We start from the raw sequence: 6,000 nt of genomic DNA, 5'->3' as shown, positions 1-6,000 counted from the left end.
TGCTATCATGTCTCCCCTGGTCCTTCTCTTCACTAGACAAGTCATGCCCAGTTCCTGTAATCGTTCTTCGTATATTTTAGCCTCTAATCCCCTCATCATCCTTGTTGCTCTTTTCTGCACTTTTTCTAGAGTTTCAACATCTTTTTTTATAGTGTGGTGACCAAAACTGCATGCAGTACTCTAGGTGTGGTCTTACTAAAGCTTTATAGAGTGGTGGTAGTACTTTGCATGATCTTGATTGTATCTTTCTGTTAATGCAATTTAGGATTGCATTGGGTTTTTTGGCAGCCGCTGCACACTGTTGGCTCATATTTAATTGGTTGTCCACTAAGACTCCAAGATGTGTTGATGTGTTGGTGTTGATGTGGCCATCTCATATACTTCATGAGTCATGAATGAACATCATCTTGTTAGTTTTTCAATGAATTGCTCTTGTTATATTTTCACTTTAAGAAAGCCTTCTACCATTGACTGCCTTAAAAGGATCGAGATAACTTGGCTGATTCTGGACACTATATATCTTGGTGGGAAATGCTGCTTTCCCAACCAGAAATGTATAGCAATAGTTTGGGAATTGAATTTTTTTCCCTCTTCTACAATTCTCAGCATCCAAATATTTCAAGGTGATTAGAATTTGGCGAAGATAAGAGTCAATGGACTTTAAGGGGCCTGGACTTTAGATCTCTTACAGGGTCATAGAGATTCCAAACTGATGATATGTTTGACGCCTCCCTCAGGCTCAGCTTGATCATCTTCTATATTACCTTTAAAAAGGACCTTTTTCAAAAACTAATCCTTGCAATCCATTCCCATACATTAGTGTATGCAATCTGGGATCTGGGCACCAGAATCCTCAAATTCTACTTTGTAATAGGGCAGTAAGAACAGACGCCAATCGGGTTAGCTGTACTCACTTAGCTAAATACAATGACAAATTGTAAGCCAAATTTAATCAGAAGTAACCCCAAATTAACAGAGTCAACCTATTCTCCAAAGCACCTGAAGGCAGGACAAGAAGTAATGGATGGAAACTAATCAAGGAGAGATGTTCTGTCCCCATCTCACACACGCACCCCCACAGACAAGCAACAGTTAAAGTACTCAGCCGACAACAGTTTATCAAAATTGGCAGCAACCCAATGGCTGGCTGTCAGGTATTCTTTACTCACAAGGGGGGAGTTTCTCCCTTCGTCTGGGAACAAAGCCAATACACAATAATCAACAAAGTCCAGTAAATATAAAGAAGGTCGTCCGATATCCGATTTTTGCTTGTCACAGAGCTGAACTGGCCACCACACCCTCTTTTATACCCTGTGGGGTGTGGTCCAGTGACTCAGCCTAATCCCTGGCATGCCTCTTCCTCTGCTGCGCGCGCTTATCTCTGCGACGCTGCCGAGGATCCAGCCAAGACTCATCTTCCTCATTACTGTCCACCTGTGGCTGTGTGGACGTGCTTGGCCCCAGGCCTATCTCTTGACTTTCGGAGGACACCGAAGGCATTGCCAGAGAGGAGGGTCCTGGAGAGGGAGGCCTTGCCAACTCCTCTCCTTCACTCTCAGAGTCCTCTCCTGCTGATAACACAGGCTCAGGTAACGGAGCCACAACAAGAGAATCAACCTAGAACTTGCTTAGCCTGGAAATTTCCTAATGGTGAGAACAATTAACCAGTGGAACGACTTGTCTCCGGAAGCTGTAGATGCTCCATCCATTAAGAAGAGATTGGACAACCATTTGTCTGAAACGGGATAGGGCCGTGATGGCGCCCTCTCTGTGGGCATGCAAGCCATTGCCCCAGTTCAGCTCCGCCACGCATGCGCTCCCATCTTCCTCCAAACAGCTGATCTTTGGGTCTCTGTCGCACATGCGGCGGGCAGTGTGCACATGCGTTGAGGGGGGGTGGAATTCATGTGGTGGGTGTACGCACATGCGTGGGAGGGTGGCCACACATGCATTGCATTTTGGAGTTTTGCATGTATGCGTTTGTGCACATGCGCACATGCTTTGGGCATTTGGTCTGGAAAAGGTTAGCTATCACTGGTATAGGGCTTTGTGCCTGAGTAGGAGGTTGGACTAGAAGACCTCCAAGGTCCCTTCTAACTCTGTTATTCTGATAATTTAAAATTTAATTACATTATAACCCTGGTGTTACAATTTTAAGTGTACTGCTTTCTTGATATGGAACTCAGTGGTTTTGGATTCTTTTTTTCCCCAAAAAAAAGTTGTGCTCTCATGAAATAACTATTGTCTCTGAGTGTATATCCACAATGGGTATATGTCAGGGTGAATGTTTTCCTACCAGTTCAGTGGGCATGGCTTGGTGGGCATGGCAGGGGAAGGATATTGCAAAATCTCCATTCCCACCCCACTCTGAGCCAGCCAGAGATGGTATTTGCCAGTTCTCCAAACTACTCAAAATTTCCGCTACTGGTTCTCCAGAACCTGTTAGAACCTGCTGGATTTCTCCCTTGGTATATGCGCGCATGTATCCTTTTTGATATACTAATTGAGTCATGTCCTTAATCATTCACTTTGAAAGATGTTTCTCCCTGCATTCCTATAGGCAGCATAATTCACTTCCCTTAGCGAAAATTAATTTTTGTTGTAAATTTGCTTTACTCTCTCCTGTGTGCAATAGCCTCTTTGGCTCCTCATTGACTTTATGGGTAAAGTTGTTCCACTCATGCTTCTAAATCCTTCCACTCTTCAACCTCTTTAATCCAGATCTTCATTTACTTCCATTACACTTTTTAGCCCATTGGTGGCTTGTTCTGTCAAAATGGCGCATGAGATTTCAGATGGGTGTTGTGGCCCGCCAGCTGCCAGTGGAGACATTTTTGGAGACATTTCTCGTTGTGTTTCGTCCATCAGAGACTGCTTGCCAAAACTTAATTGACAGCCTTTCGGCTGGGAGCTCACCCCCTTGCATTTATCATCAGGAACTGATAAGATCTGTTACTTCAGTTAACTCCTTTTAAGGACTATTGCCCAGACTTTTTGGTGGGTGAATGCCATTAATTCACAGGAGATAAATAAAGAGTGGTTTTTCGTGACAAGGAGTCTGTTTCTTGTTTTTGCTAAGGCTGGGTTAGAACAAGGAGGAGCCAAGATGGTGCAGTGGTTAGAGAACAGTACTGCAGCTACTTCAGCTGACTGCTAGTTCAGCAGATCAGCGGATCAAATCTCACCAGCTCAAGGTTGACTCAGCCTTCCATCCTTCCGAGGTGGGTAAAATGAGGACCCAGATTGTTGGGGGCAATATGCTATTTAGTATACTGTCTTTGGTGTAAGCCGCCCAGAGTCCTCGGAGAGTGGGCTGCATAGAAATATGACTAATAAATAAATAAATAAACAATGGGTGTCTCCCTTGGTATACTCCTAATTAGTGGTGAAATCCAATTTTTTTTACTACTGGTTCTGTGGGCGTGGCTTGGTGGGCGTGGCGTGGCTTGGTGGGCATGGCAGGGGAAGGATACTGCAAAATCTCCATTCCCACCCCACTCCAGGAGAAGGATACTGCAAAATCTCCATTCCCACCCCATTCTGGGGCCAGCCAGAGGTGGTATTTGCCGGTTCTCCAAACTACTCAAAATTTCCGCTACCAGTTCTCCGGACTGCTCAAATTTTCTGCTACCAGTTCTCCGAACTGCTCAAATTTTCCGCTACCGGTTCTCCAGAACCTGTCAGAACCTGCTGGATTTCACTCCTGCTCGTAATAGAGAATGTCTTCTATAGGCCTCGATGAAAGATGCTAACGAGAGGAAATAATGTCACTGGGCAGTGAATAAATAGTCACCTCCTCCTCCATCTTCTTTAGCCATCACAGTCTATAAAACAGTGAGACGGAGATTAAGTGGTGATTCTCCTTCCTGGTAGGCAGATGAGCTCAGCTGTCATGTCAAGCCCTCTCAGCAGATCTAGGTGTTGGGTAGGGGAACAAACTGCAAATGCGTGTTGATGTGCATGCTTCATATAACATGCTGATTCTTATTTGATTGATGTGGTGCTTCTCCCACACACGGGCCTGTGCGAACTTGCAACGCCACGAAATGACGAGTTAATGCCGCAATCATCATCTTTACAAAGTGTCAAACCCGGGGTTTACGCCCTGCCAACAATTCTACCCAGACTGCTTTGTTTATTTACACGTCTCCTTTGTTTACAACCTTGAAAGTTGTGTTGCCATAGTTGGGGGGGAAAATATATATATATTGCCTGCTTCTTTCAATAGGGGTTATGCCTATCTAGGTTGGTGCGAGTGCGCATGTAATTATTTGTTAGGCAAACAAATTATTTGTTATTTGGTACGTGGCGTGAAGTTAATTCTGCATTTCTCTCCAGCACTGGCTCTCTTTTGTGCCTTTGAAAAGCTAGCAGAAAAGGCTGGAGCTGTATGTCTGTGTGCATTTCTATAGAGAGAGAAATGCTGCTGTGAACAATTCCTGAAGTTGAATTTATTATTGTTAGTGGGTATGATATTTCATGGCAGAAATGATGGATGACAACTTAAATTTGTGTCCTGAGAATGAAGGTGAAGTGTGACAGAGTTATTTGTCTTGGGAATGAAGGTTGGGGGTCAGGCGGGGCTGGGGTGCCTGAAGGCACGAGACGTTGACAAATTCATCCTGCAGGGCTCATATCTGAACCCTTTTTTTTTGTTTGTTTGGGATCTTGGCTATTCACTAAGCGACCTCCATCTTTCATGCTGCCAGGAAGTGAGCGATGTGTTGCTGCGATGTGTGGCGCACCCTTTCCCGCTAATTCTTGCCATTCAGCCCTCCTGACAGGACAGAAACCCAAATTCTTCAGGGTTGCTTTCAAAGGGAAGGTTAAAATATGTATTTCAGCTCATCATCAAGCTCTTGGATTTGACTAGATGATGTGATGGCGAACCAATGGCACGTGTGCCACAGGTGCCACGCAGCGCCCTTTCTGTGGGCACATGAGCTGTTGCTCCAGCTCAGCTCCGCCATGTATGCGCGCACACCTCCCCACTGGCCAGCTGGTGGTTGGGTCTCTGCCGTGCATGCGTGGGAGGCAGGGCGCCTGTGGGAGGCCACACACGCATGCATTGGAGTGCATGCAGGGGGGCCATGTGGGGGGCCATGGGCACATGTGGGGGGGTGGGGCACCTGCATGGGGGCCACCTGCGCATTGCATTTTGGGGGTTCACATCAGGGGTGAAATGTAAAATTTGTTACTACCGGTTCTGTGGGCGTGGCTTGGTGGGGGGTAATGTGACTGGGCGGGCGTGGCCAACTTTTTTTTAAAAAACTTTTCAAAGCATTTTTTCTACAACCTCTTCAGCTGAAGAGGTTGCAAAAAAATGCTTTGAAAAGCCTCTGCCGATCAGGCAACTCAGCTGGGATCGTCAGAGACTTTTCAAAGCATTTTTTAACCACCTCTTTGGCCGAAGAGGTTGCAGAAAAAAATGCTTTGAAAAGCCTCTGACGATCCCAGCTGAGCCGCACAATCATCAGAGGCTTTTTTTTTTTTTTACTTTTAAAAGCATTTTTTCGTCAGAAGATGTTGTAGAAAAAATGCTTTTAAAAGTAAAAAAAAAAAAAAGCCTGATGATTGTCCGGCTCAGCTGGGCATAGTGGGGGGGGGCAGGGATTTTTGCTACCGGTTCTCCAAACCACCCGCCACCATCGCTACTGGATCGGGCGATCTGGTCTGAACCGGGAGTATTTCACCCCTGGTTCACATGCATGCTTTGGGCAGCAGGTCCGGAAAAGGTTAGCCATCAATGGACTAGAGCATGGGTGTCAAACTCAATTTCATTGTGGGGTGCATCAGGGTTGTGTTTGTCCTCAGGGGACCAGAGGGGGGGCGTGACCAGGGTGGGCATGGCTAGCTCGACATCACTCCTATCAGGGGCGCCTGTGGTCACCCGAGCGATTCTGTCAGTGAAAACGGTCTCCCGAGCTCCGTTTTCGGCTGCTATGGCCTCCTGCAACCCTCTGCCAGAGAAATTGCTTAACGCATTGTAAGCCGCCCTGA

General features: G+C 46.1%; 1 protein-coding gene across 1 annotated transcript in view; it reads left to right on the top strand.

Moving 5' to 3' along the window:
• LRMDA (leucine rich melanocyte differentiation associated) overlaps positions 1-6,000 on the top strand; it is a 1,008,830-nt gene that overhangs the window by 566,709 nt on the left and 436,121 nt on the right. The gene's annotated exons all lie outside the window — the stretch shown is intronic.

Source organism: Pituophis catenifer, unplaced genomic scaffold (assembly GCF_029215685.1).
Source record: "Pituophis catenifer annectens isolate HBS135680 unplaced genomic scaffold, rPitCat1.0.hap2 SCAF_6, whole genome shotgun sequence".
Classification (NCBI taxonomy): Eukaryota; Metazoa; Chordata; class Lepidosauria; order Squamata; family Colubridae; genus Pituophis; species Pituophis catenifer.
The sequence above is the reverse complement of the archived record's forward strand: the minus strand, read 5'-3'. Positions and strand labels throughout refer to the sequence as shown.